Below are 17,434 nucleotides of genomic sequence, written 5' to 3' on the forward strand. Positions count from 1 at the left end.
AGTTGCCCCTATCCAGAAAAGGAAATATAAGACCAAACCAGACCATCCAGCGGATGATGAGGGGACTGCTGCACCTTCACAGCAAGCAGACCCAGAGCCTGAGATCATAACTGAGTCACTGGCGTATGATAACCTCCGTGGTTTGCGAAAAGACATTGCTCGACACCCGGGCGAGCCCATCCTGATTTGGTTGATCTGAGTTTGGGACCTTATAGGTGAAACCGTAAAATTGGATGGTGCTGAAGCCAGGTTTTTGGGGGCTCTGGCCCAGGATGTGGCTATTGAACAGGTGTTTGTGAGGGAATCAAAGCTCCTTTCACTCTGGGCACGACTTCTAATGAGTGTAAGAGAGAAGTTTGTTTATAGAGAAATCCTGCAGGAGCATCACATTAAGAAGACTTGGAAGACGATGGAAAGAAGGAATTTTACGTCTGAGGGAGATGGCAATGATGGAAGTGCTTTTTGGAAGGGGTGGGCAAACCAATAATGACCCTGACAAGGTCAGATTCACACCACATATGTGGTGGAACCTCTCACACACGGGGCCAGCTGAATACACTGATTTCCTGGCATCCATGTATAGGGAAGAGAACCAAGAAACAGTAGGCGCTGTAGCAAATAATCTCCGGATATATGAAGGCATAACCCACAGCCCAATGCAGGCCCATATTTCTGCTGTAGAGACATTGGTTGCAGAGGTAAAGAATGAGCAGAGGAAACTTAGAGAGGAGATTAGGGCGGAGATTAGGGACAGTGTCCAAGTGGCACCAGTGCGAATGAGAACCTCTGAAGTCAGAGCCAGATGCCCCCCAACCAGAGGAAGTGGACAGACCTCACGAACCGAGATGTGGTACTTCCTGGCCAAACATAGAGAAGACATGGGACGGTGGGATGGGAAGCCCACCCGTGCCCTTGCAGCCCGAGTACAAGAACTGAAGGAGAATGGAAGAAGGTCAGTGAGAGTAAGTGCAGTCCCAGTTTCCCATGGGCAAGAATCTGACCCACTGGAGGGCACCTCCCAGGTGTACTCATCAAGAAAAGGTTCCAACTGCTATGACCAAGACCAGTGTTAGGGGGGCCCTGCCTCTAGCCAGGTAGAGGCATGGGACAACCGTGTCTATTGGACTGTGTGGATTCGATGGCCTGGTACGTCAGACCTACAAAAGTATAAGGCTTTGGTTGATACCGGCGCTCAATGCACATTAATGCCATCAGGACATGTGGGCTCAGAAACTATTTCTATTTCTGGGGTGACAGGGGGATCTCAAGAGTTGACTGTGCTAGAAGCTGAAGTGAGCTTGACTGGGAGAGATTGGCAGAAACACCCCATTGTGACTGGTCCAGCCGCCTCATGTATCCTGGGCATTGACTATCTCAGTAATGGATATTTTAAGGACCCAAAGGGGCATAGATGGGCTTTTGGAATAGCCACTGTGTAGACAGAAGGGATTTAACAATTGAACTCATTGCCAGGTCTCTCAGAAAGTCCTTCTGCTGTCAGACTGTTGAAAGTTGAGGAACAGCAGGTGCCAAACGCCACCACAACAGTGCACCATCAGCAATACCAAACGAACCGCGATGCTGTGATTCCCATCCATAAGATGATCCGTGAACTGGAGAGCCAAGGGGTGGTCAGCAAAACCCACTCACCCTTCAACAGCCTCATCTGGCCTGTGCGTAAGTCTGATGGAGAATGGAGATTGACTGGACTATCGTGGCTTGAATGAAGTTACCCCACCACTGAGTGCCGCTGTGCCAGATATGCTGGAGCTCCAGTATGAGCTGGAGTCCAAGGCAGCAAAGTGGTATGCCACTACTGACATTGCTAATGCGTTCTTCTCCATTCCCCTGGTAGCAGAGTGCAGGCCAGTTTGCTTTTATGTGGAGGGGCGTGCAGTACACCTGGAACCGACTACCCCAGGGGTGGAAACACAGTCCCACCATCTGTCATGGACTGATCCAGACTGCACTGGAGAAGGGTGAGGCTCAAGAACACCTGCAATACATTGATGACATCATTGTGTGTGGGGACACAGCTGAAGAGGTTTTTCAGAAAGGAGAGAAAATCATCCTGATCCTTTTGGGAGCTGGCTTTGCCATCAAAGGGAGTAAGGTTAAGGGACCAGCCCGAGAGATCCAGTTCCTGGGAGGGAAGTGGCAGGATGGGCACCATCAGATTCCAACAGAAGTCATCAATAAGATCACAGCAATGTCTCCACCTACCAGCAAAAAGGAAACACAAGCCTTCCTGGGTGCCATAGGGTTCTGGAGGATGCATATCCCAGCATACAGTCAGATCGTAAGCCCCCTCTACTTGGTAACCCGTAAGAAGAATGATTTCCACTGGGGCCCTGAGCAGCAACAAGCTTTTGACCAGATCAAGGATGAGATTGCTCAGGCTGTAGCCCTTGGACCAGTCAGGACAGGGCCAGACATACAGAACATGCTCTACTCCGCCGCCGGGAATAATGGCCTGTCTTGGAGCCTTTGGCAGAAGGTGCCTGGTGAGACTTGAGGCCGACCACTTGGATTCTGGAGCCGAGGCTACAGAGGATCTGAAGCCAACTATACCCCCACAGAGAAAGAGATCCTAGCCGCCTATGAAGGAGTTCAAGCTGCCTCAGAGGTGATTGGCACGGAAGCACAGCTGTTTCTGGCACCTCGACTACCAGTGCTGAAGTGGATGCTGGCAGGACAGGCTGCTGCTACACATCACGCCACTGATGCTACCTGGAGCAAGTGGATTGCCCTGATTACGCAGCCTGTCCGTATGGGAAAACCAAATCGCCCTGGGATCCTGGAAATCATCACGAACTGGCCTGAAGGTGAAAATTTTTGTCTAGCAGATGAAGAGGAATAGCAGGTGACACGTGCGGAAGAAGCTCCACCATACAATCAATTGCCAGAAGAAGAAATACCCTACGCCCTTTTCACTCATGGCTCCTGTCGCATTGTAGGGACTAACCACAAATGGAAAGCAGCTGTATGGAGTCCCACCCGACAAGTTGCAGAAGCTACTGAAGGAGAAGGTGGGTCGAGTCAGTTTGCAGAGCTCAAAGCCGTGCAGTTGGCCCTGGACATTGCTGAACGAGAGAAATGGCCAAAGCTTTACCTCTACACTTACTCATGGATGGTGGCCAATGCTCTCTGGGGATGGTTAGACCGATGGAAGAAAACCAATTGGAAACGCAGAGGGAAACCCATCTGGGCTGCCGATATATGGCAAGACATTGCCACCCGAGTAGAGCAGCTGATTGTGAGAGTCTGCAACGTAGACGCACACATGCCCAAAAATCGAGCCAATGAGGAACATCGCAACAACCAACAGGCAGACCAAGCTGCGCAAGTGAAATTATCACAGACAGATCTGGACTGGCAGCGCAAGGGAGAGCTGTTCTTGGCTCGATGGGCCCATGATGCCTCGGGCCATCAGGGCAGAGATGCCACTTATAAATGGGCATGAGACCGAGGGGTGGATTTAACCATGGACATTATCTCTCAGGTTATCCATGACTGTGAGACATGTGCTGCCATTAAGCAGGCTAAGAGAGTGAAGCCCCTGTGGTATGGTGGACGCTGGGATAAGTATAAGTACGGGGAGGCCTGGCAGGTTGACTACATCACACTGCCACAGATCCGCCAAGGCAAGCGCTATATTCTCACCATGGTGGAAGCAACCACAGGGTGGCTGGAGACACACCCACTGCCTCACGCCACTGCCTGGAACACCACCCTAGGCCTAGAAAAACAAGTCCTGCGGTGACATGGCACCCCAGAGCGAATTGAGTCAGGTAATGGAACTCATTTCAAGAACAGCTTAGTTGCTACCTGGGCGAGAGAGCACGGCATTGAGTGGGTGTATCATATCCCCTACCATGCACCAGCTGCCGGGAAAGTTGAGCGGTGTAATGGACTGTTGAAAACCACTTTGAAGGCGTTGGGTGGAGGGACTTTCAAACACTATGATCAACACTTAGCAAAGGCTACATGGCTAGTCAACACTAGAGGCCCTGTCAGTCGAGCTGGTCCTGCCCAATCAGAACCCCTTCACACTGTAGATGAAGTCCCCGTAATACACCTGAGAGGTATGCTAGGGAAAACAGTCTGGATTAACCCTGCCTCAGGCAAAGGCAAACCCATTCGTGGGGTTGTCTTTGCTCAAGGATCTGGTTCCACCTGGTGGGTGATGCAGGAAGATGGAGAGACACGATGTATACCTCAAGGGGAACTTATCTCTGGGTAAACGACTCATATTACTGTATTTGTAAACATTTAAATATTTGAAAGAAAATTTAAGTTTGATGTAGGGTATTGGCATGGAAGAGAATTTAGGAGTGGATAATGTTGTAGTTTGGAATTATTATGTAAATTCTCTCCCCTGCCACTAACTGCCCATGCCAGTAGTTAACAAAAAAAGTAGTTAACTGCTGATCACTTGGGTGGGGGCAGGTTGTCTCTTTTGTTTTTGGGGACTACACACGGCTGGGAATTGGGTGTGTGTGTGCGGGGTTGAGGAGAAGCCAGCTCGCTCGCTGCTGCTGCCTGCCCCGGGACTGCTTCTGACTGCTCGTGTTTCTGCTTCTTGGACAAGGAAAAGAGGGGGAAGAGACAGAGTTCATCCGAGAGCTCACCACTCGTCTGTCTCGCTGAAGAGGGACTGGAAACTCACTCCGCAGCCAGCCGGGCTGTGACACTGACACTGCCTAAGTATAACTTTCCTCCCGGAGGAAAACCTGCTTAGTTTTGTTGTTGGTTTTTTTTTCCTCTCTCTTGTGGTGTTGGGGAAGCGATTTGCACTAGTCTGTTTACATATATATATATATATATATAGCAGTTAAGAACAGTTATCCTTCTTGTATTAAAATTCCTTTTCTTAAATTTGATAAAGAGTGGCGTGATTATTGTGGGGAAGGCCCCCTCCCCCGCTTGTGGGTAAACATTTTGGTTTTTCCCCTCAAACCAAGACACTCATGAAGAGTTTAGGGACTTAGTTAGGTCTTGTAGGAAGAAAATTAGAGAGACAAAAGTGCAATTTGAAATCAATTTGGCTACTTCTGTTTGGGACAACAAAAAGTCCTTCTATAAATACATCAGTAGCAAAAGGAGGAGCTAGGAAAACCTCCATTTATTGCTGGACTCGAGGGGGAACATAGTTAGTCAGGACAAGGAGAAGGCTGAGGTACTTAACACCAACTTTGCCTCAGTTTTCACCAGTAAGACAGGTGGCTGTCAGGACAACTGGCCTTTGGAGCTGATAGACAATGACAGGAAGCTGAATAACTCCCCTAAATTCCAGGAGGATACAGTTAGTGATTTACTAAAACACTTGTTTCCTCAGAAGTCTATGGGACCAGATGGGATCCACCTTAGGGTGATGAGGGAGCTGGTGGAAGAGCTTGCCAAGCCACTCTCTATCATCTTCCAACAGTCCTGGCTCTCTGGGGAGGTACCAGATGATTGGAAGTTGGCAAATGTCACGCCAATCCACAAAAAGGGCTGCAAGGAGGACCCTGGCAACTACAGGCCTTTCAGCCTGACCTCGGTGCCTGGCAAGGTTATGGAGCAGATCATCCTGAATGCGATCACACAGCACCTACAGGATGGACAAGGCTCAGATCCAGCCAGCATGGATTTAGGAAAGGCGGGTCCTGTCTGACCAACCTGGTCTCCTTTTATGATCAGGTGACCCGCCTGGTGGATGAGGGAAAGGCTGTGGATGTGGTTTATCTGGACCTCAGCAAAGCCTTTGACACCGTATCCCACAGCATACTGCTGGAAGAGCTGGCAGCCTGTGGCTTGGACAGGGGCACTCTGTGCTGGCTTAGGAGCTGGATGGATGGCCGGGCCCAGAGAATACTGGTGAACAGGGCTTTGTCCAGCTGCCAGCCAGTCACCAGTGGTGTCCCCCAGGGATCAGTGTTGGGTCCAGCTTTTTTTAACATCTTTATTGATGATTTAGATGAGGGTATTGAGTCCATTATTGTTGTTACAGTAAAATCAAAAGTGAGCAATTCGGATCTATAGAAAACCCTGTGAGTCTTAGCTATCAGCCAGAAGCAGAAAGGAGCTCAGCTGCTGCTGGCTTATAGGGAAGAGGTTACTCCCCCAGAATTCACATAGTAAGAATTCACAAGACTCTGCAGGTGCATGAAAACAGCCAGAATGAAATAATATAAACATGGGACTTGTGAGAGATAGGTTTTAACCAATTGAAGTATCTAGCGTGGTGGTGTGTAGTGTGGTGGTTTGTAACTCTTTTAGCCAATAAGCTGTAGTCCTAACCCTATATAAACTGTGTACTATGTGTAATAAAAGGTGTTCACTATGAATCTCATAGATTGGTATGGAGTCCAGTTCCTCCATCGTTTATTTTTAGTTTTCTTTACATCGTTAGCAAGTTGGCAGATGACACCAAGTTGGGAGGGAGTGTCGACCTACTGGAAGGCAGGAGGGTTCTGCAGAGGGACCTTGATAGGCTAGAGAGAGAGGCTGATTCCAATGGGATGAGGTTTAAGGCCAAGTGCCAGGTCCTGCACTTTGGCCACAATAACCCCATGCAGCGCTACAAGCTGGGCACAGACTTGCTGGAGAGCAGCCAGGCAGAAAGGGACCTGGGGGTTTGGATTGGCAGGAGGCTGAACATGAGCCAGCAATGTGCCCAGGTGGCCAAGAAGGCCAATGGGATCCTGGCCTGTATGGAGCTGCATCCAGCTGGCGGCCAGTCACTAGTAGTGTTCCCCAGGGGTCTGTGTTGGGTCCAGTCCTGTTTAACATCTTTATTGATGATTTAGATGAGGGGATTGAGAGCATCATCAGCAAATTTGCTGATGACACCAAGCTGGGAGGGAGTGTCGACCTGCTGGAAGGCAGGAGGGCTCTGCAGAGGGATCTGGATAGACTTGAGAGATGGGCTGATTCCAATGGGATGAAGTTCAATAACGCCAAGTGCCGGGTCCTGCACTTTGACCACAGCAACCCCATGCAGTGCTACAGGCTGGGCACAGAGTGGTTGGAGAGCAGCCAGGCGGAAAGGGACCTTGGGGTACTAATTGACAGGAAGCTCAACATGAGCCAACCGTGTGCCCAGGTGGCCAAGAAGGCCAATGGGATCCTGTCCTGTATCAAAAATAGCGTGGCCAGCAGGACCAGGGAAGTGATCCTTCCCCTGTACTCTGCGTTGGTGAGGGCACAGCTTTAGTACTGTGTTCAGTTCTGGGCCCCGCAGTTCAGAAAGGATATTGAGGTGCTGGAGCGAGTCCAGAGAAGAGCAACAAGGCTGGTGAAGGGACTGGAGCATAAGCCCTATGGGGAGAGGCTGAGGGAGCTGGGGTTGTTTAGCCTGGAGAAGAGAAGGCTCAGAGGTGACCTCATCACTGTCTATAACTACCTGAAGGGAAGTTCTAGCCAGGTGGGGGCTGGCCTCTTCTCCCAGGCACTCAGCAATAGGACAAGGGGACACGGGCTGAAGCTCTGCCAACTTTGGCCCGCAGCTCTACCGCGGACTCGGAACATGAATTAAAATCACCTACTCCTTGGTACTGTTGATATCTGTGCTGTTTGCGGCGACGAACGGCGTGGAAAAGCCTTGGTCCCATGGCTGGTGTGGTCTCGTCGGGTCTCCTGCAGCGGGGGCAGGCGGCGACGATGGGAACGGCACAGCGCTGGCTCCGCGGTTCGGCTCTGGGCTCTGGGCTCCGTGCTTGTGGATAGGGCGGTGGCGATGCCGAAGGGCACGGTAGCGGGGGTCTCACGGGCGGCACAGGCGGTGCAGAAGGGTACCGCAGCGGGGTTTCCGCGGGCGGCAGCGCCCACGGCGGTGCAGAAGGGTGCTCAGGGGAAAAGTCGCTCTGCAGAAGGATGCTCTTTTCCCTTCTCTCAGGTAGCTCGAGGTTTTTACGGGCTCGTTCTACCTCTAACAGCATTTTCCTTATAGCTGTATATGACGGGATAAGCGGCAAGAGGTCTTCGGGGGCAATTTGCGCTAAATTCCACAAATCTGCCTCGATATTGTCCCATAATTTTATGGAAAGCGTGGAGCTGGCATTGGTTAAATGCCCCCGACTAAAGCACCAGTCCAAAAATTTTTGTAATGCTTGTTTTTCAATGTTTGTAACGCGAGGTAATTTTTCAAATTTATCAAGCAATAAGTTTGTCTTAGTTGACTTGGAATTTCCCATGTTTCTTTAACTCACCGGTTTGAAGGTCGTGGTTCTTTCAGTCCATGTTCTTCCAGCAGCTCTCAAAGGCCACTATAAAAAACTCCCAAGTTCACGGGAGACAGAAGCTCTCACAAGGCACCCAGAAAATCGGGGCACATCAGCTCTCAAGGGCCACTACTTAAAGTTCTAGGCAGGTCTGCAGATGGCTTCCATGTCCTTAATCACATCGAGGTCCACCAAATGTTGCCAACCGCGCTCTAGTGAGACCGCACACACCAATATGATGGTCAAGCAAGATCTAAAGTTTATTCAAATTACAGGTTTATATCACCTTAAGTCACCACGCCCTAGGTACGGAGGTTTGATTCCATAGGCTGAGGCTGGAAACATGTACTTTTAAGGTGAAAACGAAACTTTGTAGGCTGGTCCTTCGGACCTACCTGATTAGGGGCGGCAACAAGGGAGAGGTGGAGGAGGACTCTGGTGGTGGCCAGTGCCAACGGGCCCTGGTTCATCCAGCATCACTGTGCAGTGCGGGGCTGCCTGCATGGCTGTGCCACACTCTTGGGATACCAGCACCTAGTCCCCTTCCTGGGCCAAGGAGCAAGGTAGGCTTTGGCACACTCCATACATAAAAACTGTCACAGCAGTTTCTCACTAAGGGTTTTGCCCACTGTGAGGAGTCAGGCACAACCACACAGCAGTGGCCTTGGAACAAGATCTGGGAAAACAACACCTTGCTGAGGTGTTTGGGCTTGGCTATCTGAAACTGAGAGATGGAGCAACAGCAAAGACCTAATGTACAGGACCTTGTGGTGGCCTGTCCTCTTTAGTTAAGACCCCCCAAAACCAGAGCTGAGCTAAACCTAAATACCATGAACAACCAGACATAGAAATAACCTGCAATCATTTGCTTTAAAGTGATAAGGAAAGGAAAAAGTTGTAGCAGAGAGTGTGAAGAATCATTTTATCCCAGCAGATTAATTGCTTATGCAATTGTTTAATGGAGTGCAGATGACAGGAGGGTTGTACATGCCCTTAGGCACTCACTTCACCTGAGAAAAACTGAATATAGATTTGGTAGGAAAGAAGTCAAACATATTTTTGTTGGAAGATAGGGTTTAGCTAAATCCAAAGAAATAGGAGGGAAGAAGAGTTACCACTTCATATACCTTCCATATTTTTTTCAAAATAAGTTCAGAACAGTCCTTTTTCAGCCCTTGTAATAGTTTCAAAACTTTTAGTGATGCCACTTGGGTTTTCAACCAACAGAATCTGAGAGTCATACAGCATGTAAGAGTCCATTTTTCCTCTTTCTAGATTTTGGATCATAGAATCAACATTAAAAGTGTTATTTTCTAAGAGTAAGAAACAGAGTCCCATTTTAAAAAATGGTCTCAAAGCTTCCTTACAGGTTCACTTTATTTTTCCCCAGGAAAACAGGAGAGATTATTCTAAATTACCCATTGGAAAGCTATTATTTGACAAAAAAAATTCCTGCAAAAATCTTCTCATGTGAAGTCCCATTTCCCACTCAATTCTATTTCTATAAATGCATACATCACATCTACAAAAGGACATGATGTTAGCAAGATGAGGGAGGAGAGTAGGGACCCAAATGTCATATGAAGAATGGGAACAATGCTGCAGGCAGTGGATAGAGGAGGACAGAGAAGAAGCAGAATCAGTGGGAATTGAATCTGAAGCTTCCGAAGTTTAAATGTTGATTTTGCACAGTTTCCCCCCACAGTTTCTGTATCTCCCCGTGTTCCTTTTCCCCCGTGTGTTCCCCTGAGGTTTTTCGTAACAAGCCCTGGCACTGGGAGGCACCGGTGCCATCTCTCCCAGGCTGGATTGGTCCTGCCCGGTGCGACCCCATGCCACAGGGCCGCCCAACTCCTGCCAATGCTGTGGCGGGAGGTGGATCCCCGCTGCTGCCACCGGGGAACACCACTGCGCCTGTGTGGGCAGCACCAGCGCCAGCAGGGACGGTGCAGGCAGCGGACCCCCCATGCCACCGCCAGGGAATGTCACCGTGCCCGCACGAGCGGCACAGATACCGGCGGGGGGCGGCGGGGGGCAACGGCGTGGGCAGCATGCTGGGACCCACGGCATCTGGAATCTGTCAGCAGATCCAAGCGGGGGCAGCCCTTCCCAAAGCCCCGTCCCCGTGCCACGTGGACGGAAGAGTGCCTGACAATTCTGCCCATCCAGCCCTGATCCCTGAGCCTCTATTGGCTATCTGGGTTGCCCATCATCCACTTTGCTCTGCTCTTGAGCCTATCATGACTGAGTTCTTGAACTCTCCCTCAGATGCCTTCTCATTGGATGTTAATGGTTACTGACTGATGTTTCTAACCAATCTTCCCTAAGTTTCCACCCTTTCCAAGCCCCTCCTTGAACCGACCCCTTAAAAGTCAGTGCTCAGGTTGAATAATGGCTTTTTGGATTACCCTCATCTTGTGTGTGGTGTGTTCTCTGAGGAGCTGTTCCCACCAGTCGGTTTCCATTAGAGGAGAATATTTTTATCAATGCCAGAGATATAGGCAATACTTAAATATCAAATCACAGAACTGCTTTGCCAAATCAAAGTAAAACTATTTTAAAAGTGCCATTTTATTATCTCACTATGTATTGATAAGGATGCATGTTCTTCACTTGAAGTGCCTGGTATTTTGGAAATGATGTGACAGAAAAAAGCTCTGATGTAATTTAGAAATTGTAACTGAATTTTAAACAAAAGTGTTTTGTTTTAGATAAACTGTCCATAGCTGAGCGTATCACTTCTGAAATGCTTCCAGCATCTCACTAACATTTCTTCAAAGTGAAATGAAAAGGTCATCTTGGTTAAGTGTCTCCATTTCTCTCACTGCAGACTCATTTTAGGCAGCCAATTGTTCCATTATTTCACTTATATAATAGAAACATGGGTGAAATTTTATAGCTCAATGAAAAAAAAATCACAAGCCAGTATGTAGAAACAGTGCAGTTTGTCCTTGCTGGCAGCAGATAGTGCTGATATGTTGAGTTTGGTATATCCTTGAAAGCCAGGATGCAGGTTCTCAATCCCATAGTAACTTATTTTTTTCTCATCCATTATCCATGAGGTCTTTTCATTTTAATTTGTCATTGTTGGCAGACTTCAGAATTCATCAAAATACCAGTTTATAGTTTGAAGGTGAGATTTGGGTATCAATAATGAGCCTTACATTATCAGAGAATTAAGCACTAACTGAAATGAAACATTTCAGGAAAAGTTGGATTCATCACATATAGACTGCTAAAAAAACACCACTAATACCTGTAGGGCCCAGGTATCTCAGGATGTGATAATGGTTGTTGACAAGAGGTGATACATCTATTTCTAGCAAGTAAGAAGATCACAAGACTTGGTCATAGAAAATTGTCTTAGTGTCCGGGTTCCAGCCAGGAAAGAGTTAATTTTTTTGCAGTAGCCATGAGCGGGCAGAGCCTGGAGCCATGTAGGCAAGGCTAGGGGGTTATTCTTTACCACCTGTCCTAGTTACAGTGTGTTATGGGTGTAATAGACAGAAGTCAAAAATATGTTTCTCCATTGTTTTCTGCCTCTCAATACATTCTGCCAACATCGCTATGTCAGTTTTCGTGGAAGAGTTTTCTCAAGGAAATATTTCCTGCCAGAAGATCCTGCCTTTGTGATCGGTTTCCCACATCTGGACTTGACTACGTGCCAAAATACATGTGTAGAAGTTAGAAAGCATTATAAAAACCTGAAGATGAATTCAGAAGTTAGAGGAACAAGAGACAAAGAGAAACTAGGAAACCTTGCCTGGTTTTCTCTGATCTCTCCTCTCAGCTCGTCTTACCTTCCTTCCAACACCACCAGCCGTCATCAGCCTCGAGAAAGAGAGACTGCTTGCCAGCCTGAATAGAGTCTGTGACTGTCTGTGGAGGTATATATTTTCTCTGAATTTTTCTCTTACAGGCTAAAATAAAGCACCCTCTTTTGCAGCTAAACCAGAAGCCAGCGGTCGGTGTGAGGGGAAATAACAGGCATTTTGCATTTCAAAGACTCACCATCCTCCTGCAGCTAACAGATACAAAGAGACAAACTGCGTTTCCCCCTCCCCCTCCTGCTCTCAGTTACATCGATAAGGCACTCAAGTAGTGTTTTCATGGGGGTATCTTTTTTCTCTGCTTCTATAAATAATCTTGAGCGTTTTTCCTAACTTTTCTTACTTTTCCTCTTTTCCTTTCGCATCTCTCTAGCAATCAATTAATAAAAATCAGTTTTTGGTATTTACATATAACTTGTTTGAGTTTTAATTTTGCTCAAGAGATTGATTCGAACTTATAGTTCAATCTGCATCAAAATTAAGCAGATCTGAACGTCACAATGGGTTTGGCTAGGTGTAGGCCTAAATTTAGGTTTTGGATTTCAGAGTAGGCCTGGGACTGTCAGCTGACTTGAGCAGGGCTGAGCTACCTGACAGCTTTCTTCTAGCCAATACTATTCCATACCATATTTCTGACATCATCTCATGGGGTAAGAACCAGTGTGGGAGTAGCTTGGTCAGTTCCTTCATAGCTGTTGTCTCAGAAGGATATACCGTGCCGTCCCAGGAGGGACAGGAGGCCCAGGCCCAGAGCACCAGCTTACCACCATGTTATTTTAGGGAATTAAAATGTTTGTTCTTCGTTTTTCTCTCTGATTGTGTCTGTCTCTGGGGAATTGACTTCTCTAGAGTGATTTGTAATTAGAATGGTAGGATTTGTGTTCACTGGGGAGTGAGAAGTTATTTCTTGTTATTTCTAACTTATGTCTGTGTTATATTGTAGTTTCTTTAAATTTTCTATTTTCTGTATAAATATATATAGTTAGTTTAAGCATAAACTAGTTTGAGTTTCTGGGTTTTTTCCTTTCTCCCTTTTCTCAGCCAGAGGGAAGCTGTCTCTGTGTTGGGCAGTTGGTGTTTTGCCAGTTCAACCTAAGACACAGTGGCTGGGACCAGTTTATCACTGTGTGGGTGTAACTAAAACTGTGTATTTTACACCATCTCTGTAATTTCTGATGAACTGTTATTAATGGCTCATTTGCAGCAGCTGCCCAGGGCACACCTGACCCCTCAGGCTACAAGCTGGGTGTTAAAGAACCCTGGGAGACAGGGGAGTGTTTCTTTGTCTTCACACCAATGACTCAGCTGTGATAACTCCCCTCCAGGGAGGCATTAGCACCTCCACACCCAGCCTGAGGGGTCATGTCTGCTAATGGGTCATTAGGGACTGGCACAATAGGGAGTTGCAATGACTTAAACCATCAAGGATTCCAGAAATATCCCATGACTCACAGAGTTAAATCACCCATTGTGAAACTACCTGCTCTGGGGGAGGTACTGGGCATTCCCACCTGAACCAGAGGGTATATAATCTTGCCGTTTTGGGACTTCAGGTACCGCTCTTCACATCCTGAGGAAGACCAAAACCTCAACAGGACTGCAACAGCCACTCTCAACCAGACTGCGACCATCATCCTCACCAACCGGCAGGAGAAATAAACCCAACTCAAAACCAAATTACAAGTCAGAGTTACAATTTAATTTTAAAAGATTACAATACATATGATGATATAGAGAAAAAATTGCTTTTAACCCACAAAAACCAGATGTACAACCCAGCACCCTGGGGCACAAACAAAATGGTGTTTGTTAGCCTCTGTGCTGAGCAGCTCTATGTGGTCCCCCTGTGTACAAAGTACTGGGCATTCCCGCCTGAAACAGAGGGTATATAATCTTGCGGTTTTGGGACTTCAGGTACCACTTGTCAGATCCAGAGGAGGACCAGAACCTCAACATGACCGCGACTGCCGCTCTCAACAAGACTGCGACCATCATCCTCACCAACAGGTTTTCCTTTCCTTTTACTTTTTACTCAGGGGGACAATATGATGCTCAGCACAGGGGCTAATGAACACCATTCTGTTCATGTCCCAGGGTGCTGGGTTATATGTGTGTTCTTTTGTGGACTAAACCCAATTTTTCTCTGTATCACTGAATTGATTGTAATCTTTTAAAGTAAATTGTAACTGTGACTTGTAATCTCTTTTGAGTTGGGTTCATTTCTCCTGCCAGTTTACCTTTAAACCAGCACATCACCTCACATCATTGCGGTGGATGGGGGTAAGGGACTCTGGCTTCTGAGAAGGACAGGGCTTCTGGTGGAGAAAGCATGCCAGGAGGGGGAAAGCTGTCTTCCACAGTTCATTGTCGCCCAGAGTCCATGGTGAGCATTTTTTGCATGTGAGTCACTCTCTCTTTTGTATACTTTTGTAATTAATATTTTTACTGTTACTTTTCATTTTATCTCATTGCTGTTTCCAGTAAATTGTTCTTATCTCAACCTATGATCTTCACCTTTTGTGCCTCCAATTCTCAGCTCCAAGGGGGAAGGGATGGAGGAGTGAGAGGTTTGGGAGAGTCTCGGTGGGAACACTGCATTTGAGAGTACCATTCTTAAACTATGACAGCCTTAATTGGCGCCCAATGTGCAACATGAAGGATTGAAATAACATCAGATCTACCCAGAGTGGGTTGGAAACAAATTCGATCTAAGCATTTGCTGTATTAGGTACAAAGCCACTGGTCACAGTGTTGTTTGGTCTGTTCATCTGGGTGTGATACCTACCACAGATATGTTCCTCTATGTTCTCCTCACGGTGCTCTTTTTTGGAGCAGGGAGAAAGATCAGGATTTCTTTGTTGTTGTACTATGTGATATCAGCTTATGACCTTGGGTGCTACCTCTGGGAATTCATTAATAATTGTACCCAATCTGTGAGGGAAACATGGGAGAATGATTTCCCCCAGCTTTTCACCCCTTTTCCTCCTGCAGGCCTACTACAACAGCTTTTGAGAATCTTGAATTCCCTTTGGATGTTAAGGAAAGTATGTTCTTGTTGCTTGGTCTGCCAGGTCTCCTCAATGCGGTCCACACCACATTTAGAGTCAGGACAGAGATTTCTAGGAAGGTCATTCAGAGATCTGCCCTGAGGGAGGATAGTCATGAGTGGCATGGAATGTGGGAAGACATGGGCCAGTTTTGGGGGAAATTCTCTGCTCCAACGGTTTGGGAGTTCACCCCTGAACAACTACAAGACCCGGATAAAGTGATGGAATCTTTGCTAAAAGAATGCTGTGGCAACTCCAGAGATGAGCAACTAAAGTAAAAAAAAAAAAAAGTGTCAGGTTTTTGAGCTCTCCAGGGTCCGGCGTGAGAGTCAAAGACGTGTCCTTCATAGAAGTATTGTCAGTGCTCTGATTTATTGTTTTCATTACACACACACTTATCACATACTTTCTGAGTCCATGAATAGTACAGGAATATTACTGGTTAGTGGCTAGGGTTTGCTTTCTTTACCATGCAACTTGATTGGTACTTCTCTCTAAACTATGTCCTTCTGTATCAGTGTTTCTACTTGCTTTTTACGGCTGCTGCATACTTTATTGTTTACTGCTCTTCTTGAAGCAGGCTCAAGGATAAAGGGGCCCTGTTTCCCTTTCCATGGGCTGGGTTGTGCACAAAAGCTTCTAAGTTCATATTTCCCCCAACAAATACCCTCTTTTCTTTTTGCACAACCCAGGCTTGGTTAATTGTCTTTAACACTGGCCGTTTCATACAACTTAAGGCACAGCTAAGCACAAGCAAGCAGATTAAAATAGTAGTTAAACACACAACACTTTGCTTAAATAACTTTTGTAGCTACTTGGTAATACACAATGACTTAATTACTGAAAGGAGAAGTTGAAACTGTTAATTGCTAAAAACTTTATTGCAGTTGTTTCAGACTTTCATGTATAGATTGGGAATGACTAGATAGGTTTACACAACACATTTTTTTATAGTCCTTGCATTTATGGCTTTGAGCTAACAGCAGGAAGTCTATGGCTGCTTCATTTTGCAAAATTGCATGTTTGATGCTATTCACATGAGTGGTCAATTTTGAAAGGATTTTTGGCATTACGTTTAGTTCTTTTGCTGTTTAACAAGCTAGTTGTTGAATTAACTTTAAAGATTTTACGGTGACTTTTACTAAACATGTTTTAAGCGGGTCTTTGGGTGTTGCTACAGAGAGACAAAAAGAATTTTCTTTAGTTTTGTTAGCAATCAAAGCAATAGAACTAAAATAACTACAGTGTTTTGAAAACTGAATAACTAACTATTAAATTTTAGCTTTTAAAATTAAAAATTAAAAGCATATGATGTTACTACTAGCTTTTTCATATAGTCTTTTAGCTATCTTAAATCTGCATGAAAAGACAGTGAATGACCTGACAAATTCATGCAGCACATCTTTTCAATTCTTTAAAACTAAGGCTTTGAGCTAAAAGCTGTGCTGAAAGCAAAGAAAATTAAAAGCAACTTTAATTTGCAATAATGCATACTTAATAGTTTCTACATCAATAGTAAGACAAGGCATTTACATTTTGCAGGTAGTTTTTTGGTCTTTTAAGATGCATTCATCAGTCAATACAAACATCAGAGGACAGACACACACACACACTGTCATTTTGACAATTTTCTCTTTTTGTAACTGTGCCATAAGAAATAGCAACAGTAGCCTTTTGCAGGGCCCTTTCAGAAGACCAGTTGCACTTGGTGTTAACCACAGCACAATTGTCACAATTACAAAAAATCTCCAATTTAGTTTTCACCATAGATAAAAACTTTTTAGTTATAATCTATTTATAGTCCATTTTTAAGCAATTTCTTTAGCTACTTTTATTTATCATTTACTCTATTATTCACTGTCATTCACTTTCACTTTTCTCCCCCCCTTTTTCTTTTTTTTTTACAACACATGCTTTTAAAATTTTTAACATTCATTATTTTAAACTAGTAACAGAAAGTTATTTGCTGTTGTATATTGTAACATAGCAAGCTTAATACTATTTACTAAAAGTATTAGCTAATAGCATATTTAAAGCTAAAAATGCAAACTTGTATTAAAGAAACTTAATTGTTGCAGCATTATGTTATTTTACGTAGCTATTATTTTAACTTTTTATTAAATTAACTTTACTTTGCTAACTTAATTGACATCTTAACTTTTTTCTAAAGTAATGTTACTTTGCTTACTTAAATTCTTATTTTTTTAACAAATTAAAAGCATTTTTCTATTAGCTTAATAACTATCTTAACAAAAGAAAAAACATTATTTTGTTTGCATAACATCATTATTTTCTATAACAAATGAAAAAACATTCCTGCAGGCATTGTCATTGATGCATCAAGAAAAACTTA

This window comes from Pithys albifrons, chromosome 26 (genome assembly GCF_047495875.1).
Source record: "Pithys albifrons albifrons isolate INPA30051 chromosome 26, PitAlb_v1, whole genome shotgun sequence".
Lineage (NCBI taxonomy): Eukaryota > Metazoa > Chordata > Aves > Passeriformes > Thamnophilidae > Pithys > Pithys albifrons.